The sequence below is a fragment of the Narcine bancroftii genome, chromosome 10 (assembly GCF_036971445.1).
Source record: "Narcine bancroftii isolate sNarBan1 chromosome 10, sNarBan1.hap1, whole genome shotgun sequence".
NCBI lineage: Eukaryota > Metazoa > Chordata > Chondrichthyes > Torpediniformes > Narcinidae > Narcine > Narcine bancroftii.
In genome coordinates, this window is record NC_091478.1 from 18269722 (window position 1) to 18292141 (window position 22420).

Here is a 22420-nt window from a genome sequence, read left to right on the forward strand (position 1 = left end):
CTCATTTCTCCGACTTCACAGGAAACCAAGGACCTTGCCAGTGGCTAAATGTGATTATGGCCACCATCACACAAAAATTCCAGAGCATGATTTATACAACTTTAACTAATGGTTCCTTTTATAAGAGTAAACTCCATTTGTGATCCTACAAACTGTAGCTGATCGTTTAGGAACTCATGCTTAATGCTTTGCATCATGTAGGACGATTAAAGAAGCTTTTCAGAATATAATAATGGATGAATGTAGGCAAAAAATTAGTGACATTAGTTATTTTAGCAAGCCTTTGAATTGCCTCATTAAAAAGGGGATATTGCAAGAAATTAATGCCTGAGTCGATATTAATAAACCTTTGACTTCACTCACTTTGATCTCAATAAGTATAATTGGTAAACGATCATCTGGAATCCATGCTGTTTACCTCCTGATTAAGCGGATAGAGAACGTACAAAGGGTAACAGACCACCTTCCAAAACCAGTATGAAGACTACACGATGTGATTTAACTGATGCAGTTAATAGCACTGCAGGCAGTCTGCCTGCTGTGTGCTGAATGGTTTCTGCATTCAGTTACCATCAGCCATGATGCCTTCGATTTGTTTGGTGCACCAATGAGTTAGCTGGCTATATTCCAAGCTAACCTACATATTTTGTGACTACATTCATGCAGGATCCCAAATAAACCTGGAAAAAAACGAAGAATGGTCCTATGTGGAAGAGAATGGGTTCAAAAGCTTTCAGTGGTGAGTCGGATGGAGCAGATGAAATGGAAGACAATCTTCTACCCTCAGGGTAAAAGAAGCCCTTAGATCACATGTCAAAGGGCAGCATGGTTATAATGAAGCAGTTAGCACAACCCATTTACAGCACCAAAGACGGGTTTGAATCTGGCGCAGGCTGTAAGGAGTTTGTGCATTCTCCCTGGGTCTGTGTGGGTTTCCTCTGGGAGTTCCGCTTTCCTCCCACAGTTCAAAACTGGTTAAAGGGCAATTGGATGTAATTGGGCAGCATGGGTTAGTGGGCTGAAAGGGCTTGTTCCCACACTGTATGTCTAAATTTAAAATTTAAAGGCAGGGGAGCAATTAGCTAGGATTGGAGGGGTGTGGGGGGAGGCATTAACTTCTCTGAATGCAGAGCTGCCTTATAATCAGCTTCATTATTTCCAATGTACTGGAATTCCAAAATCTATTTGTCCCCAAATAGGTTGTGTTATGTAAGTAATACTCAGCCTCCTGATTTTCAATTTATTTCACCTAATCTGCACTTTAATCAGATTTTAATCCAGAGGAGGAATTGGCAAAACACAGAATGTTCTTTTCAAAACAATTGAACTAGAATCGGAATTGTTCCAAAGTAGAGAAGGCCATTCATTCCAGTCTCAATTCCTCACAAAGGTAATCCACTTCGTTCAACACCAGGCTCTACTGCTGTGCTCTTGTGTTGTTTCTTCCCTCGAGTATTGATCAAAATCACTTTGAAGCTCAGAAGTGAATCACATCTAACATTGTTTCAGGCTGTGAATTCTAGATGACAAGAATCATCGGGTTTTACAATTGTGTCAAAGTTGTCTACCTGAGCTAATGCAATCTGTCTGCATTTGGCCCAGATCACTTTTATCCTGTCCTGTCTATAACAGCTATGTACTACATAAAAATTTGATTTGTTTTATCAACTTTGGTTCTTTGAATGTTCAGGGACCATAACCATAAAAATTGAATTTACTAAATCACAATGTTGAACATTCTTCTGGTGTTTTTGTCTTTCAAACAAGCCTATATCTTTTTCACAGCTGCCTTCATCAAACATTATATCAGACATTTTATGAGAGTTTTATTTAAAGGTCAAAATCCCATCAGCCTTATCCAGTAGCACAAACAATTGTTTTTTTTTATGTGAATGGGAGATGGTCTTTCACTATTTTAGGTCTGCTTCTCAACGACAATTTCCTTTTGCTTTCATTCTGTGAGTCATGTCTATGCCATGTTACAGAGTGGAAGCAACTGGCTTCAAAAGTTAATGATAATGGGACTGATGGCTTTGTGGCCAAGTTTGCCGATAATGCAAAGATAAGAGGAGGGGCACGTGGCGCTGAGGAAGCACCGCATCTGCAGAAAGACTTAGGTCAGAAAATAGGGCAAAGAAATGGCAGATCGAGTACAGTTGAGAGAAGTGTGTGATCATGCACTTTGATGGAAGGAATAAAAGTACGGGCCAGCCATTCGCAACAGGGGCCTTCAGCCCTCCTGGGGGGGAGGGCACAGCACATGTAAGTAAAAGCCTTGTTTTCTTTTAATCTCAGGTGACATAAATGTATTTTTATGTTTTGATGTAGTCAGTTGAGAGAGGTACGGAAGAAATCAAAACATGACTGCTTCACAGGGAAGGGTCCCATAAACTTTGAGCAGAGTCCTCATTTTTGGGGGGGGGGGGGGGGGGGGGAGTGGTGCCATAGCCAAAAAAAGGTTGAGGATGTTGGTCTAGACTGTTTCCTAAAGGGGCAATAAGTTCACAAATCAGAGAGAGTCCTCATGCAGGACTCCTTAAAGGTGAATTTGCATGTCGAGTTGGTGGGAAGGAAGGCAAATGCAACACGGGCAGTCATTTCGAGAGGAATAATATAAAAGCAGGGATGTAATGTTTAGGTTTTATAAGGCATTGGTCAGACTGCACAAAGTATTGTGAGCAGTTTTGGGGTCCTTATCTCAGGAAGGATGTGTTGGGAAGAAAGGGTCTAGAGGCAGTTCACCAGAATAATCCCTGGAATAAAAGGGTTATCATATGAAAAGCGTTTTTGATGCCTCTGGGACTGTGCACCTTGGAATTTAGAAGGACGAGGGGAGATCTCATTGAAACCTATCTAACACTGAAAGGCCTGGATAGAGTTGATGAGGAGAGGATGTTTCCTATGGTGGAGGAGCCGCAGACCGGAGGGCTCAGACTCGGAATACAAAAATGTCCTTTTAGAAGAGAGATGAGGAGGAACTTCCTTCCCAGAAGATGGTGAACCTGTGTAATTTGCAGCTGTAGAGGTGAAGTCATGGGGTATGTTAAAGGCGGAGTTAGATAGGTTCATAATGAAGAAGGGAATCGAGGGTTACAGGGAAAAGGGAGGTGAATGGGGTTGAAAAGGATAGTAAATCAGCCATAATGGAATGGAAGGATGAATTCAATGGGCTGAATGGCCATTACACTGAGTTTCTCTACTCTATATCCCTAGTCCCGGTGAAGAGCTTTGGTTCAAAATGTTGCCCATTCTGTTCTTCCCATTGATGTTGTTCGGCCAGCTGAGTTAATCTGGCAGATTGTGTTTCACTGTAATTGCTAATCCTTTCAAACATTCATGTCAAAATTAAATCCTTATTTAATCTAAAAGAGAGGGAATATTTGCCTTTACTGTCTAGGAATTAGGCGCTGGGGAGTGGAGACGAATGGGGTGGAATGATTAGCGTAGCGGTTAACACAACACTTTTACAGTACCAGCAGCCCAGCTTAGAATCTCGCACTGTCTGTAAGGAGTTGGTACATTCTCATTGTCTGCAAGGGTTTCCTCCAGTGCTCCAGTTCCTCCCACTCTTCTAAACATATGGAGATTCTAGTTTAATTGGGATATTTGGGCAACACAGACTCAAGAGCCTGAAGGGCCTGTTACCATGCTGTATGTCTAAATTTATTTTTAAAATTAAAATTTAAAAAAATACTCATTAGAAAGGAACTTGCCATATGTTCCTCCAGGTGAATTCAACGAAAGGAAGATCTGATCATTTCCCCAGGTGGAGAAGGACTTCCACCTTCTTTCCTTTGTGGAATCTTCCCTGGTGAAGCATGATATGAGTCGGCGCCAGGACAAGAGTTAGAGGAGGGCATTAGGGTAACTGGGAGGGGCACAGTCCAGCAGTCGTAAACTCGCTCAGTGGGTGTGGGTGGTGGGGTGCTGGTGGTGGCTTACCTGCCTACCTGCCACACCTCCTCTGTCCCTCTGATGTAGCAGTCGAAAGCTCTGCTTTTATTGCATGGAGAGTCACTAGCGTGCGTCAAGCTGGACGCTAGTGAATCTTGATGCACGCTAGTGATGGGGGCGGATCTGACAGTGAGCGATGGCCATGAGCGTATGGGAGCACACCACCTCGCAAGGCGGGTAGCATGCCTCATGAGCATATGTGGACACATCACCTCGCAAGAGGGGGCCATGCCCACAAATGCCCCCCCCCCCCATCATTGGCACTGAATGTGGATCCAAATGGCGACGAAGGGCTCAGGCCCCAAATGCTGATTATACATCCTTGCTTCCTAGACAGAGTGAATGTGCTTTAATTGTTGTCACAGCCTGGGTGTTGTGATCTTGCATGAGATATGAGTGGAGAAACAACTGGGCAATTTAATGGTACAGGCCGCTAATGAGGTTGACAAGTTGTGAATTGCTACAAAATTGTGCTGTGACTTTAGACTCACAAGGACAGCAGCCCACTCTGAACTTCCGTGTCAATTTGCATATTAACTATCACGTGTGTAGCAGGGATAAAAGCTCACACTCGACTGGAGAGAGAACTAACGCTTTTATTAGCTTACAACACATGTAGTGTTCATGAAGAGGCTTCAGAGGGGGCTCAGGGTTATATACGTGCCCTGGGGGGAGGAGCTAGAAGGCAGGACCAGTCCACTACAGTGTGGTCACTCATTATATTCGAGTTGTTACTGAACAGTACATGCACACTTTTAATTCTTTGGTGCTGCAATAAGAAGGGGATTCTGATTTATTTAGATGGTAGGTAAACAAGTGGTTTATTGAATGAGCACAATCCACCGAATCACACAGCACCCGTGGAAATCAGCAGGCAGTCGATGACTCAGGCCCGTCCCCCTTCCCCTCTTTTGTGTACCGCCTTCAGACGGTAAGATGTTCTCTCCACCTTCCCTCTTTTTTTTCCTCCCTCTGTCTCTTACTTTATTTTCTTTTCACTACCAAATTTGATTCATATTCATATTCAGTGGGTCGAGCAGCATCGAGAGAAGAAGAAGAATTGTCGATGTGTTGCGCCAGGCCCCATCATCAAGATGAAGGGCCTTGGCCCCAAAAACACTGATGAATTGCCCTTTTGCCTCCCACAGAGACTGCTCGACCTGTTCATTTCCTCCAGCAAATGGTGTTTTGCTGCAGATTCCAGCGTCTACAGTCTCTCCTGTGTCGCCTCGACTCAAATTCATCCTATTCCCATTTCCATGCTTTGTCCTGTCCCTTTCTCAATCTTTACACGTCAATGATTAAGAACTTACACGATTGATTTCTTCTTCAGCCAGGGTCCCCATTGAATCATACATCTTGCCACATTGCCCTGAGCTTGTACTTCCAGCATTTTGCAGTGCTGAAAGACTTTTGAGCAGAAGTGGGGGGGGGGGGGGGGGGGGAGGGAATAGATTTCAGACTTATTGTCAGAGTACAAACCCAGAAATTATGTTACCTGCGGGCGAGGCAGAATTGCCACTTATGGGTAGTGCTAAAAACTGTAGTCAATGTACATGTGAACAAATAACAAAATGTAAACAAACTGACTGTACAATACAGAGAGAAAAAGAATCAATAAATTGCAAAAGTAAGTGCCTTTAAATGAGTCCCTGATTGAGATTATTGGTGCAGAGTCTGGTGGTGGAGGGGTTGCAATGATTGTGAGTGTGACCTGACTTTGTTTAAATTTCATATCATAAGGACGGTGACTTAATGTTTAGCATTAATCTTGTGGTCAACGTAAAACAATTCTAAAGCTCAAAAGGGGATGTGAGAATCTGCAGAAATAAAGGCTATTACCATGAAGGTGTCAGCGAATCGTTGAACAAATATGAAATGTTTGCTTGAAGGCTATATATCTGGATGACAGATCCTCTTGTTTCTGTGAACAGAGGCGATCGGTTTCCAGAGAAACCTCAAAAACTGCAAAGGCTGGCATCTTGAGAAAACAATGGAGGGGTTCCGCAGGTCTTGCAGCGTCCGTAGGAGAGGTACAGGCAGTCAACATTGTGGGTCGGGGTTGACTCGACTGACAATTTCTATGGAGTGAAATAAGATGCCGTGTTTGTAGTAAACACAGAGTCTCCCCACGTCTGCATGGGTTTTCTCCGAGAGCTCTGGTTTCCTCCCACCATTCAAAAATGTACTGGGGGTGTAGGTCAAACAGGTGTAAATGGGTGGCACGAGCTCGTGGGCCGAAACAGCCTGTTACTGTACTATATGCCAAAATTTAAATTTTGGGCTGGAACTTTTTGTCAGTCTTGTTGGAAGGATTCTGAGCTGAAACTTCAGCTGTTCCTTACCCATTGAGTTCCTCTGGCAGATTGTTCAATTAAAAAGGATGCTACAGGAAGGAATTCCATGGAGAAAAATTGGTCTGGATTTTAATGAAAAGAAGTTGATCAGATTGCCTCCCAGAGCAAAAAATTGAGGAACAAATGTGCCGTATTCTTTCAAAAAATCTAAAAAGGGGAAAAAAAATACACAAAAGTGCTGAGGTAACTCAGGTCGTGCACCATCCCTGGGAAGCAAAGATATATAACCACCGTTTCAGGCCTGAGTTGGCATGAACAAAGGCAGGCAAACAACCGAATTAAATGGTGGAGGAGGAGGGAAGAAAAGGCTGGGGGGAGGAGAGGGGGGGTGCAGGCCAGAAGCCAAGAGGCCATAATAGACATGGTTAGGAGGGCAGGAGAGAGAAGCTGAGAATTGATCGGGTAAGGGGGGGTTAGCTCTGTGAATGCAGAGCTGGAGGGAGAAAGAAAGAGAGAGAGAGAGAAAGAAAGATGACAAGAGGTGGAGAGATAGAGGAAAGGAACGGGGTAGAAGAAGAGAGAGACTGGGAGGTGGGGGGATACAGAAACTGGAGAAGCTGATGTTAAGCCATCTGGTTGGAGGGTGCCCAGACGGAAATAAGGTTTTCCTCCAATTTGTGGGCAGCCTCAGTTTGACAGTGCATGAGACCATGAACAGACATACTGCCATGGGAATGCGAAATGGGTGGCCACTGGGAGATCCCCACTATAACAGTGGACAGAGCATAGGTGTTCAATGAACCCATCTCCCAATCTGCATCCAGTCCCTCCGACATAGAGGAGGCCACAACGGAAGCACCGGATGCAGTAGACGAACCCTGCAGATTCACAAGCAATGTGTTGCTTCACCAGGAAGGGCTGTTTGGGGTCCCGAAAGGTGGTGAGGGAGGAGTGTGGGCGTAAATGTGGCATTTCCTGCGGTCACATGGACCAGTGCCAAGGGGGCGATTAGTGAGAAGGGAAGAGTAAATGAGGGGGTCACGGTGGGAGGGGTCCTTGCATAAGGTGGAGAGGGGAGAGAGGGGGAAGATGTGTCTTGGGGTGGGATCACATTGTAGGCGATGGAAATGGAGGAGGAGGATGTGTTGGATGTGGAGCCTGGTGGGATGGTAGGTGAGGAAAAGGGGAATCCTGTCCTTGTTGCGCGTGGGCTCAGAGGATACCAGGTCAGATGAACGGGAAATAGAGGGGATGCAGGTGAGTTCTGAGTTGATGGTAGTGAAAGAGAAGTCACGATTTCTGAAAAAGGTTGATCTCACATAGATGACTGTATCTATCCATGATTGCTGGATTCACTAGAATATTGGAACCTGATGTGTTGGAGAAGCAAAGTAGTGTGAGCATAGTTTATTCCTGGATTATCAACTGAGCTGTCCTTTCATGGTTGTTGCTCTCTGAATGTTTCAAACACTTTGCAATTTAGCTCTAAGTTTCTAGAAATCATACTGAACCCTTTAGGAAGGCCAGGAGGGAGTGGAGGTTTAGAGGAATTATCAGAGGACTGGAGGAAGCAGGAGATGGCCAAGAGGAAAGAGCGACTGGGTCTCTTTTTCCCCCGAGGATGGGCCCAAGCTCCACTCCAGGTCATGAGCCATAGATGACATTGGAGAATTACAAATTACAAGTTGTGTGGCAGTAATGGGTTGGAGGGCTTATTGTGGTGGACAAGAGTGAATTGATCATTGTAACTGATTTCCTTGTAGCTAATTAGGTGCCGTACCTGCACCAGGTTGAAGGATGGTGGATACTGATGTGCCTTTCTCCTCTATCATATAGATCATGCTGTACTGTTGAGGATGTATTGCATGTGCATTGTCTGAGTGTGTATGTGATCCCTGTTGTGACTAGCCCCTGTGGGCAAATAAAGATCTTTTGTCCAATCATCTCGTGGTCAGACTCATTGCTTCTCAGACCCACCAAACTTACTTTTCACATCACATGGGTACAATCTGAACATTTAAAAAACATTTTGACAGATACATGGATAGGAACGGTTTTGAGGAATATGGGCTAAATGTAGATAAATGGGACAACTTGGGTAGCCAACTTGGTTTGGATAGACAAGTCAGGCAGAAAATCTGTTTCTGCCCTGTTAAAACTCAATGACTCGATGTGCCCAATGATATGAATCAATCCAGAAATTATCCTTATTCTATTTCACTCTGGGAAAATTCCTGCTGACAAATGGTAGTGGAATGGGGAAAAGAACAGGATGGTTATTGACTGCAGTCAGATCATCAACTGCTGCACACAATTAGATGTGTAGCCGACATGGTGAACCAAATTGCACAGTATCGGGTCTTTTCAACCATCAACCTGGCATATCATCAGTTCTCTATCTGTCCGGAGGACCATCAATACACTGAGTTCAAGGAAAGCTGCCTCTACCATTTCCTGTGGGTCCCTTTCAATCTCATGAATGGTGCCTCAGTCTTCCAATGGGAGATGGACCACATGGTGGACCAGTACAAGCTGCAAGCCACTTTTCCATATCTTAATAACATCACCATCTGCAGCCACGACCTGCAGGACCACAACGTCAACCTCCAGAAATTCCTCCAAACTGCCAAGCTACTTAACCTCATGTATAACAAGGCCAAGTACGTATTTCACACAACCCGCCTTGCCATCCTCAGCTGTGTCATTGAGAATGGAGTAATTGTCCCAGACCCTGACCGCAAGCAGCCGCTCCTGGAACTTCTCCTCCCCTACAGCTTTAAGTCCCTGAAAAAGTGTCTTGGGTTCTTCTTTTATTATGCCCAATGGGTCCCTAATTATGCAGACAAGGCCTGCCCCCTCGTCAAATCCACATCCTTTTCTCTGATGGTGGAGGCTCATGCAGCCTTCAACCACATCAAGACAGAAATTGTCAATGTACACCATGGATGAATCCACCCCATTCCCCGTGGAGAGCAATGCGTCAGACTTCGCCCTGACTGCCACCCTTAACGAGGCAGAGAGGCCAGTTGCTTTCTTTTCTCGTACCCTACAGGGACCCAAAATTCAGCATTCCTCAGTCAAGAAAGAGGCCCAAGCCATTGTCGAGGCAGAGCGGCACTGGCGCCATTAACTGGCGGGTAAACAACTTACCCTGCTAACTGACCAACATGCAGTTTAACAACCTCAGTCTTTTGAGTTATTGATGGTCCAAATGTTCTGTACACTCAGATTCCACCAATCTCACCTTTGGAAAATTCCAATTCCTTTGAGATAATGCTTCCATGAATTTATTAGTTTACATCTGTATGCCTGCAGTTGGGAGCTTTGATAATCTAGGTATCGAACCCTTCCACTTCTCAATTACAAAAGGTTGTCTGGAAAATTATAATCATGTCTCCAAAGTTAGCACAATGATGATACAGTGTAAGATTAATAAATAGGTGGACCACTTCCCTCTATTCCTCAAGCAAAGCAAAATACATGAAGCACAATAATTCTGTGACTCGTAACCTTTTGCAAAACTGTAATTATAGCTTCAGATCATGGACGCACGTTGCACTGACATTTAATCCGTATCTTTCCTACACAGGGTGGAGATTTGAGCAAGCTCCCTTTGTTCTTTCATTTACTCTCTCTCAATAACTCAGCATTTTAATGGAAGTCTGCTGAGGAGATTAATTTCATGCCATTTTCCAGCCTATATCTGCAACATCCAATTCAATTAAGGAAAAATTATTGCTTGCACTTTAATAGTTAGTGCTTAAGTTTGAGCAGTTCCTGCTACTGAATTTATTATCTCCCTACAAACACCTCTTTAACATTGTTAAGTTTTTAAAAAATATATAGTGTGCCTAAAGGTGGACGCATCCCCAAGGACTAATGAAAGATAATCCCAGACTGCTGGGAGGAAGCCCTGATGGAGAATTTGTAAACTTGCTGGTGCAGGAGAAGTACCAGAGGAGGAGAGCAAACGTAGAATATGGAGTATTGCAGCATAACACTGGCTCTTCGGCCCACAATGTGGTGCCAACCTATCGAAATCTACTCCAGACAATCTCATTTTTCCGCACCCATGCCTTCTGTTTTTCTTCTACCCGTCCAAGGAGCAATCCTTTAAAACCTGCTAGTAGGTGTGGCTACGCTCTCAGCCAATCACAGTCATCCTACACGACCATCTGTACATATGAACATATACACATTGGTGATAGAATCTGTACTATCACATGCTGTAAGAGCGTTGTGCTAACAAATACACTAACTGTACCACCTCTTGATGAACCCCAGAGCATGTTTTACTTGTTCTGTAAATTACAAGGAGAGATAGTGATATAGGCGAAGGCTGCTCAGGATGATTTTCCATTAAATCATTAAAATTACAGTATTTCTCTATACTCAGTAATTTCCAGGCAAATTATATATCTAGGTTCTGAATAGCAAAGTAATATAAAGGGATCATTAGTATTCGTCGTGTTCACTAATGGGGTTTGCAATCTGTTTTTCCATTGCAGTGTGTTTAATGATCATTTGATTAAAATACGATCTCTTTGATACGATTCAAATCCACTTTTCAAGTCACAACTTGAATTCAATACTTTTTAATGTGGCCTTACTATTTTCTCATTGGTTTTTGAAAGCTATTTGTCAAGTATTTATGCTAAATAGAATTCATGCATTATTTTGTGAAAAATGAATTCCAGCACAATTCTCAAAGGTAACAAACACTGCGTAGGTGAGTGCAATCGCAAATAAATCCTGAACTTTGTAAACAAAGTTGCAACAAACCAATTCCTTACAGTGTAATTAAAATTTTCCAGTACGCAGTTTGCTCCAATTAATTGAATTACAGAGGATCGAGAGCTTCAAATTTAAATTGAAAGAAGACAATATGCAGCTTAGGTTCCTGTAGATATTGCTATTCCCAGCGTACAGAGAACTTCAGGAACAGAATGCTATCTCATGTGGTACAGACTTATTCGGTGAGTGAGAGTGGGAAATGTTTTTAGCTGTGTGGAATTACTTCTTCCACTAAATAGAATTAGAATTTCCAGAGAGATAGCATCGACTAGTTTTGCTTCCCAAGGTAGGGTTGGAGAGAAATTTTTCAGATTATTGTTTTTATTCCCCAAATCAATCTGGATTTTTGTTTTTCACCTCTCCCAGGAGTTGACAGAGCTTTCATTAGGGGTAGTTCAGGTTCACGTTCATTATTATTATGTGTATACATATATACCCTGCTTTATGAAAGTGGAGTGTTCCTGTGAAATGTTTTGCAAGCCAAAATGGCACAACTATTGAAGGCTATTTTCATAAAAGCGAAAATCCATTCAAATTTCTTTCAGATAGCGAACACGGGTTTCTTTGTAAAAGTGAAAATGCAAAGAGCGAATATACCTGTGTATACCACAAGATGAAGTAGCATAGCAGTTAGCGCAATGCTGTTATAGCGCCAGCGACCGGGATTGGGGTTCCAATCCCGCGTTGGTTGTGAAGCGTTTTCCCTGTTTCAGCGTGGGTTTCCTCCGAGTACTCTGGTTTCCTCCTACCACTCAAAGCATTTTGGGGGTGTAGGTCAATTGGGTGTAATGGGGCGGTATTGGCTCATGGCCCGAAAGGACCTGTTACCATGTTGTATGTCTAAATTTAAAATTCTCCATACCATGGTGCATACACAATACACTGAAAGTAAGAATCACAAATACGTACAGTATATACATAATCTAAAATAAATCTATACCAGCATTTTGGAGTAAGTTCCTCATTTCATTTGCAGAAGACCCAAGGTTATAGCATGATGTTCATCAATCCAACGGCCTATGAGAAGAAGCCATTTCCCAGCCTTGCAGTCCTGATTTTGATGCTCCTGAACCTCCTTCCTGATGGTAGCAGGTCTAACATACTGTGCTCCTGGAAAATGTCATCAAGGTGGGGACCAGTAGCCTTGTCCTCCTCAGTCTTCGTAGGACATATAGGTACTATCACAAGTGTAGTGGGTGTATGTATATTCATCCTTACAAGGTACATAAAGAACCTCGTGATGAATCTGTGTCATCCTGTCAGTCTTTCGCTGTGCTTAGTCTGCTCTACTGACATTGGACGCATATTATCTTTACCACTAAAGACACTCCCCTTGGCTATTGTGTAGGCACCCATTATCATTCTTTATTGTATTACTGAGTTTCTACTAATAAAAGCCATGATTCCTGGTTAACTACATAGCCTTCGATTTCTTCATTAACTGGCACCTCCCCAAGTGAAAGCAGCCAACATGAAGCAAATGAAAATAGTACAGCATCAGAGAGCAGGGAAAAAAAAAACAATTTTTCCTATTTCTGATCCAAGATCCATTCACAGAGCCATCCCCCTTCACCCTGTTTACTGGTGTTCCCTCCTTCCCTCTCTTTTCCACCTATTACCTCTTGCCTGGGAGACTGTGCTCCTCCCCCCGAGTTTCCCTAGCTTTGTGTTTTCATTTCAATCAGTGTCTGCAGACTTCTGTGTTTTATTCAAAGATAGGGGGGACAGCCAGCGCCTGTTTCCCAGGGCAGGAATAGCATACACCAGAGGACACGTATACAAAGTGAATGGAGGGACATTTAGGGGAGACATAAAGGGTATTTTTTTAATGCAGAGGGTTGTGGGTCCCTAGAATGGCTTACCAGGGTTGGTGGTGGATGGAAGAAAAATAGAGGGTTATGGAATAAGGAGGGTTTGGAACTTCTTTTAAGGAATATATGGGTCGGTACAACATCGAAGGCTGAAAGGCCTGTTCTATGCTGCAGTGTTCTATGTTCTATATTGTGTAATGGATCACAGGGATCCTCAATAATTCTTTGAGCCCTATTTAAGCAACAGTCCCAATGAATGTCATCAATAGAGGAAAGGGAGAGCTCAGAGATCTTTTCAGCCATTTTAATGATCCTCTCTGTTGATTTTCGGGTCGATACCATGCAGCTACCTTACCACACAATGATGCAGCCAGAGGGAACACTCTGAACTGTGCCTCTGTACAATGTTGTCAAGAGAGGGACTGGTATCCTTGCCCATCTCCTTAGGAAGAGTAGGCACTAATGCAAGTGTACTAGGTGTATATTCATGCTTACAAGGTACAGACCATGACTAAATGAATGCAGCCAGCACGAACATTCCTTTCAGAAAAGCAAAGAAAATTACACAGGGTCAGAGAGCAGGTAAGTACACATTTTTCCTATTTCTGATCAAAGATGATCATGTAGGAATCCTGCTATCATTTCAGAACCGCATTAAGCTATTTGTTTAGACTGCAGGAAAAGCAGCTCTTTTACCAGGAGAATTTAAATAAGTTTGGTTCTGTTCCAAGTTTTTCTCTTTTATTCAGCAAAATTGCTCCAACATAATTATATCAACGCATGTCTTCTCATTTGTGCAATTCATTCAATTTATTCTGCTGAGATTAATTGAAATAAATTACAGCACCAATTAGGTAATGTTTGCAGATATGAATACAATCAAAGTTGGTAGGTCAGTTTCCATTAACGTTTCAATGATGTTTCTGGAGTCTGGCAATAGAAAACTTTAAATGAACAAATTTTCAAGAGGGCACCTCTATCTGTGAAAGGATAAGTCATACTCAAAGCATTATTTGTTTCATTAATTGCATAAATGCAATTCTTATGATGAAAAGTATTTCTCCTCTATTATTTTTTTCTAGTCCATGATCCCTATTGTATTTATCTGTTACATCAGGGATGAAATGGGGTGCAAAGATACAATTACTGGTGCGGTTCTTCCCTAACACAATTCTGGAATAAATAGATAGAGGAGAGGATGAAAATGTGCCATTAAGTTGCCCAGTGGGCTTCCAAAATCCTCTTTTGAGCTGAAGGTGAATCGTATGAGTATTCCTTTATGAGTAGGTCAAATAATTTTTATGCCCTATTGCCTCTTACACAGGCCACACTGGACAACAATATCTTTCAAAAGGTTTGCTTCCTGAAAAGAAATTGGGGGTCATGATTGACAATTTCAAGATGAACATAAGGATTATCTCAGATTTGCTGAATCTTGTAGGAAGTTGGGGAAACATTAAATTAACTTTTATTAAATTTATCACGTTTAATTGCAGAATGATGCTGGCACGTTGCGTTAGTTCAACTGACCTAAAAATGTTTTGCCGCTGATTTTCATTTGTACTCAGCATCTGATACCTCTCGTGTCAGTAACCAACAATAGTTGGCCAGCATTGATGGATTCCAGTTGCTCTGAAACTGCTTTTCCATGATGGCAATGACCTGGTGAAGCCTTTCACCATGTTCATCGATGACTGCACCAAGATCAGCGGGGAAGAAGCCCAAGTGTGAACGCGGAAGTGAATTTCCATTGACATGTTGCCCTTCATGGTATTGTCTGCTTGAAGCATGTTGTCAATCTGTTGAATGTAAATAGGTTATATCTTTAAAAAAAAATACATTATAGTAAAAATTTAAGGTGATTTTCATGATCCATAAAATACACACAAAAGTGTTCAGGAAGCATATCTTCAATTGCCCAATGCCATCAGCCCCTTAACAGTGATCAAGGTGGTTCTTCCTTGTTCCGCCTTCAACTCTTTACAACGGGGGAGCTTTGGGAAATTGGGAACCAATCTTTGCTCCAAAATCCCATTGTGGCTGCCTCGGACTCTTCAGCATCTGTAGCAATATTGGTGATCAGGAGTTGCTGGAGGTATTCAACGGATCGGGCACAGTCGATGGGATGCGAATATTTCGCATCTACCAAGAGTCTCCACCTGAAACATTTAGTAACAATTCCTCTCTGTAGATGCTGCCGGAACTGATGAGTTTCTCCAAATTCTCTTTATTCAGATTCTCGCTTTGTAGTTTTGTTGCTTCTCAAGTTCGGGGAAAAAGAACAGAGTTAGAAATGATGTCAAAGTTTCACCTTGTTCCCAAACTAAATAACACAGAGGTGACAAAATGCTGAATCTCTCCTTCAAATGCACATTATTTCCCTTCTGTGAATTCTACTGTTGAAATGAAGCCTAACTGCAATGAGACAAGACATTTTGATAATGCTGTTATCGATTTCGGAGCATATAAGTTCCGCTCAGCTGGCTGCTGACGACAAGCACCCTTTTTTTATGGGAAGTGGTTGAGTGTCAATCATTTATTGTCTGTCTCTATTTTCCGCACTTTAAATTTAAATTTAGGCACACAGCATGGTAACCTGCCCTTTCGACCCACGAGCCCGAGCTCTCCAAATACCCCAATTAATCTACAACCCCTGTACGTCTTGAAGGGTGGGAGGAAACTGGACCACCCAGAGGAATCCCACACAGACACAGGGAGAACATACATACACTTTAACAGCGCCCACATGCGGGCGCTGTAATAGCTTTGCGCTGACCATACACCAACTGCATCTTTTTAATTTCATTTAATGTATTTGATTGCAGTTGCTTTATTTTGTGTGTGAAAACCTCTTTGGCTGCAGCAAGAATTTCAGTGCATGTTTACATTGTACAACATATATATGATAATAAAGTCATTGGCATTATTATTGGAACAGAACTACCATCAGAGTGTTCTCACTAGTAGACCCCCTTAGGGGTGATGGCATTTCTTTTGTATGTGACTTCAATGGAACTGAATACTGAAAGCAGAGTATGATGATAAAACATTTGTCCAGATTGCACACAACCCATCTGTGATCTGCTGCGACCACTTGTTTCTCTGTATCCTAGAATCCCTGCTGCTGCATTCATTCCCCATGGTGAACCAGTCTGTTAACAGCAAGCAGGCTTCAGATATGCTAAATCAGGCCTCACACCCAATGCCTGTCTGACAGGTTGTACCGTCATACCTGACGAAGGACCCAGGCCTGAAATGCTGTGTATCTTTTACTTCCTTTATGGATGCTGCGTGATCTGCTGAGTACCTTCAGCACGTTTGAGTATTAAACTCAATCCCCAGCACCTGCAGATCTTTCTTGTTTAACCCGGGTTGTGCCATCAATCGCTTTTTCCACTCTAAATGCAACTGTTACAAGCCAAGAGGACACCCAAACCCAGCAGCAATAGATATTCGCCAAGACAAATGGTTACTTAAACAAAAGTTGCTTTTAATACTCTTTAAACATGAAAACAGGATCAAACTTTAGCTTATTACTATTAACTAACCTAACCTAACCTAACTTAACCCCCTTCTAATTATAAGTGCATGTGTATGTAATGTGGATGAAACTTTAGAAAAGTTCTTTAATTCACAGTCCAATCTCACTTCTCTTTCCTCCAAGTTCACTGGTACAGAATTTAACATTTATGAAGTTCACCAGGCTTTGCTGCTTGAAAGGCAAATGGTTACTGCTCAGGAAGGTTCTTGTTGGTTTTCAGAGAGAGACTTGTTGTTCCTGGACACAAACTGATCCCTCTTAATCAGCCACGTCAATGTTTGGCTGAAGAAACTTGCCTCATCAGAGTTTTTCAGATGATAACCTCTTTCTTTCAGGTCACCACAGAGTTCCTTTTTTTTTCTCTTATTTCAAATGAAATATTATGCAGCCAGTCCTCTCCTCTTGTATGAACCACAAGGCCTTTGACCAGGCTGAAGTAAGCACTCATAACCCGTCTTCAAAATGGGGTTTTTCGACAAGCTTGCCAGCTTGTCCTGTTCCAGTCCCAACTGCTGCTACTGAACTGTAAAGAATGCAGAACTGAATTCCCTCACTCTCCCTCAGAGAAAAGCCTGTTTTACTCTCTCTGCTTGCAAAACCACATGACCCTCTTAGAACAGCAACCTCCGCTCAGACAGACTACAGATCTGAACCTAATCCTCTGAATTCTTTCATCTGTTGTTTTTTCTAAACAACAATCCATTAGTGAAGTCCCTTGGGCACTCTTCAAAGCTTTAGCAAAGGTATTCTGAGCCTGAATATCTGGCTTGAGCAGAGCTCCAGTATTTTAAATGAGATCTGTTTTGAAGTTTTTGTGACCTGCACTGAGAAAAAACCTGCCACACTTTATCTTCCAAAATCATATTTATATACAATATAAAACACAACATATACTGTCACAGTACTTTTGCACTTTAATGATTTATTTAACTACAGGAAAGATATTAATAAGATTGAAAAAGTGCAAGGAAGATTTATTAGGATGTTGCCTGGACTTCAGGAACTGAGTAAAAATGAAAGGTTAAATAGGTTAGGACTATTCCCTGGGGCATAAAGAATGAGGGGAGATTTTATCGAGATATTTAAGTGAGGGGTCTAGACAGAATAAATGTAGGTTGGCTTTTTCCACTGAGGATAGGTGAGATACAAACCAGAGGACATGGGTTAAGAGTGAAAGGGGAAAAGTTTAGGGAGAATGTGAGGGGGAACTTCTTCGCACAGAGAGTGATGGGAGTGTGGAACAACCTGCCACCTGAAATGGTGAATGTGGGCTCAATTTTAATTTTTAAGAATTTGGACAGGTGTATGGATTGGGAAGGTATGGTCGGCTACAGTCGGGGTGCAGGTCAGTGAAACTAGGGAGAATAATAGTTCAGCACTGACGAGAAGGGCCGAAGGCGCCTTTTTCTGTGCAGTAATGTCCTATGGTTCTATGGTCTTATAAAATGTTCCACAGCTTGTCAAATTAACAGCAAAGCATACATTGAGCAATAATGACAAGTTGCCATGGAGATGGTGCTTGGTTCTGGTTTGGCACATGGCATGCCTTGTTTAAAATACATTGCTTGACTACAGAATTTAATTCACAAGTCAATAGGACCAAGGTGCTCCAGGATGCCCTCTGGCTCCTCAGTCCCATCTACATTCATTCAAGGATGTGCACTCTCCTGTGTTTGTGTGTTTCAGTGAGCCTTTTTGATGGGTCCATTGGGAAGGGCACAGGCAGAAGAGAAGTGATGGTGATAGGCCTTCAGGGCAAAGTCTCCATGAACGTGTACAGTGTTTGATGTAGCTGCATCAACCAGGGCACAAAGCTGGTGTGTGCAAACACCAAGCGCCTCTACAAGCTGATGTTCCACCTGCTGCAGTGGATGGGATTGGCTTTCATGCTACAGAGCCTTCCATTCAGCTCACCCCTGTTGGACCATCTTTCCCTTGTGTGATATTATTGTTCCTCAAACAAGTTTAAATTTTATTTACAGCACGGTAGAAGCCACACATTTAAACTCGTGCTGCCCAATTACACCTAAATTTACCTATAACCATATATGTATCGAAGGGCTGGAGGAAACCGGAGTGCTGGGCGGGGGAAAACCACCATAGACACGGGGAGAATGTGAAAACTCCTTACAGACAGCACTGGACAATGCCCACCAGAAGACCATTACATGTGGATGAGCACCATTGTAGTATGGGCACCAAATGGAAGAAGCACCTCATGCATTTATCAAAATATAAATCACAAAAATTAAAAGACCTACTCCATGTGGAATTTCGACTGAAGAGACAGTGATGTGGTACAAAGAAATGAGATGCTGTAGGCTTGAATTAGGAATACCTTGTTTAAATTCTCAGAGGCAGACCAATTTTATGTTCTTTTCTATTCCGGCCCATGAAAGTTTGTGGAAATTGAAGGTAAAATACCTTTTCCATCTTTTTTTTTCCATATAAAGTATTAATTGGTTTAAATTCATGCTTTATCTCATTGTCAAAAAACAAATTGTAAAATATTATTCAGGTCAATAATTCATATGCACTGGTTTGCATAATTTAGTCTGCTAAATATAAAATAAACAGGCCGTTACAGTCAGTCATCCAAATTACTCCAACAAAACTTCAAATCACACTGCAAGACTACCTTTATAGTGTAAATTATTATAAATTAAGGGAGTGGCCTGGATTCTAGCATAGGCAGTGGATCGGTGAGGCAATGTCCTTCCCCTCTCAACAGAAGAGAGTTCATGGATATTGAAGCAATGTTCATTCCAATCACATCAACTGACATTCCACCTCTTTTGAGAAGGAAGTGCTGGGAGACTGGGCCAGGTAAACATCAGGATCAGTTCCATGAGTCATCCTTTTTGTTCCTAACTTTAGAAGGCCCCATCACCTTCCTTTGGTCCTCCATAACTGAAAGCTTCATCCACAGCTTCATTACCTCTCGGCTTAATTATTCCGCTGGACTCATTGGTAGGCTTTCATTGCCCATCCTCCATGATTTTGCTGCCCTAGCGGAGACCTGGTTTAAAGAGGCCCAAGACTGACAGCTCAGTGTTCTGGGGGCTTCTTCAATAGTCAGATACAGAAGGGTGATTGAAAACTTGGCTGAATGGTGCACCACCAACAACCTTGCACTCAATGTAACCAAAACTAAGGAGCTGATTGTTGACTTCAGGAAGGGAAAACCAGAAGAGCATGATCCAGTGATCATTGGGGGATCAGAGATGGAGATGGTGAGAAAATTTTCACTCAAACATTTGCATCCAGTCAACTATTGCTGCAACCCAATCACATTGAAATTGGCCTTGCCCCAATTTAGGATTCTAATTTGAGGACCAGTGTTATCCTTTTCCAAGTCTATCTAAAAGCTAACAGAATTGTGGTCACTAATCCCAAAGTGTTCCCAAATTGATACCTCAGCTACTTGATCAGCTTCATTCTCCTGTACAAGATCCAATAATCCCCCTTCCCTTGTGGGTTTATTCACATACTGCTGGAGAAAGTTCTGGTTGCACAATGTTCACTCCATCCCCTAATGTTGCGGAAACTGAAAATAACTATGTCTCAATCCCATGTAGTCTCTTTTGTCCCACTTCTTGCTAGACGTTCAATATTGATGAGATGGAAAGATGCTGGCCCTCCTACTTATACTCAATGGCTATCTGATATGATGGCATATCTAACTTTGGAAAAAAATCAGATGTTCTACTACTGCAACGGATTTAATTTTCTACATTTATGGGGTCCTTTTATCAATTATCACAATTTATAAAATCACTTGGATCTTGCTTTGTGAGTTTGTGGTTTCTTTTAATGGTATTTAAATCATATGTACTTACCCAATAACTTCAGAAGGGAATGGGGTTAGAAAAAAAATCCACCAATAGCAGCAACTTAATTAGCTCAAATGAATGATCTAAATGAAGGTATTGATATGGTGGTCTTGTTTCGCTTGTCTGCATTCTCACCCATTTGGTGTGATTGTTTTATTTCTCCTGATGAAATGTAACCTGATCTTACCTGGATATTGAAGCCACAAACTGTTGTTCCAACAACTCCTCCTCAAAAAAGATCTGTAGAGGATTTAGAGTTAGAGAAGCCTGTCTCAGCATTCTTCTTTTCTCATTATTTCCCCCGAGCACAATACCTTCACCATCAATTTTACATTAACCAATTAATGTTTCTGTGAAGTGAATACCTCAAACATTTTAATATACACCCACCAACTAATCAATATCATAACTTTCAGCTTATTAAAGATTAATCCCAGATTCTACAGAATCTACATTCAGTGAAATCCCCATTATCCGGAATTCAATCAACCAGAATCTCAAACAACCGGGAAAAACGAGGATATAAATAATTTTTTAAGTAATTAAGATGGGGGGATGGACCCCATGAGGGAGCGCTGAGACTTCGTTGGACACGGGCAGGTTCGCCCTGCTAAACTAGCAATGCCCCTCAATGCGCATGCATTTTTTTCACTGTTATCGCTTGCGTGGAGGTGAGCCGGGTTGTCAGTGTAAGGAAGGTGCGCTGAGGTTCTGACCATGATACTTGTGTGGAGGTGAGTCAGGTTGTTAGTGTAAGGAAGGTGTGCTGAGGTTCTGACTGTGATACTGGCATGGAGGTGAGCCGGGTTGTCAGTGTAAGGAAGGTGCGCTGAGGTTCTGACCATGATACTTGTGTGGAGGTGAGTCAGGTTGTTAGTGTAAGGAAGGTGTGCTGAGGTTCTGACTGTGATACTGGCATGGAGGTGAGCCGGGTTGTCAGTGTAAGGAAGGTGCGCTGAGGTTCTGACCATGATACTTGTGTGGAGGTGAGTCAGGTTGTTAGTGTAAGGAAGGTGTGCTGAGGTTCTGACTGTGATACTGGCGTGGAGGTGAGCCGGGTTGTCAGTGTAAGGAAGGTGCGCTGAGGTTCTGACCATGATACTTGTGTGGAGGTGAGTCAGGTTGTTAGTGTAAGGAAAGTGCGCTGAGGTTCTGACCGTGATACTTGTGTGGAGGTGAGTTGGGTTGTCACTGCGAGGAAGGTGGTAAAGTTTCAATAAAATTGCATTGGAATGAAACGGATGAAGAGGCGGCCAACGTCACTCGCTGCTAGGGCGACTCTCCCAAATTATCTGCCAATCCATGCCAAGTAAGAGTTTTTATCCTTATTATTATGTATATTAGTACCCAACACCCAACCCCAACCCCAACCAACCAATTTTCCCCTGCAACCGCTGCAACCGTGTCTGCCTGTCCCGCATCGGACTTGTCAGCCACAAACGAGCCTGCAGCTGACGTGGACATTTACCCCCTCCTTAAATCTTCGTCCGCGAAGCCAAGCCAAAGAAGAAGAGTAAGGTTTTATCTGTAAACTTGGGGAGGTGGGAGGGTTAATTATAATGGCGGCATGGATAGGGCAACACTGTTACAGCGCCAGCGATTGGAATTCGAATTTAAATTTATGGGAATTACCTGATTAAAGTGAACTTTACATAAATAAAGATTACAATACTGATTTTTTTTCCAACTTACTTTACATTTTGCACTGTCTTTTGTCTTTTAAATGGTGTATTCATAATGCAGGTGTATCCGTTAGGCATTGGAAGAGTGAGTCTCTGTCAACCAGAAAAATTTGCATATCCAACATCTGCAATCCTCGTAGGTACCGGTAATGGGGATTCTACTGTACTTACAACTTGGAAGATCTTTCTTTTAGGAGCTGTGCATCAACTTCAGGAAATTGATTGGAATGAACATAGCTTCAATATACATGAACTCTCTTCTGTTGAGAGAGGAAGGACATTGCCTAACCGATCCACTGCCAATGCTAGAATCCAGGCCACTCCCTTAATTTATAATCAATGGATGCTGAGCTGAGGATAGTAAAGAACTTGATGTAAATATCAACAAGAATTTGTTCCGATCCCCCACATCAATTCTATGGCTAAGAAGGTACACCAAAGCCTTTACTTCCTGAGAAGCTTTACAAATTCAGTATCTCCTCAATGTGTCTTATCTACTTTAACCCAT

At 42.4% G+C, this 22420-nt stretch overlaps 1 protein-coding gene and 1 long non-coding RNA gene across 2 annotated transcripts in view; both read right to left on the reverse strand.

Moving 5' to 3' along the window:
* Positions 1 to 22420, reverse strand: part of cacul1 (CDK2 associated cullin domain 1) — a 165910-nt gene that overhangs the window by 61487 nt on the left and 82003 nt on the right. The window lies entirely within an intron of this gene.
* On the reverse strand, positions 1229 to 22257 carry LOC138744231 (uncharacterized). Its single transcript, XR_011345379.1, has 3 exons — positions 22084 to 22257; positions 20418 to 20470; positions 1229 to 1519 (listed from the first exon to the last, which is right to left on the reverse strand). It is a non-coding gene; the product is annotated as an uncharacterized lncRNA (long non-coding RNA).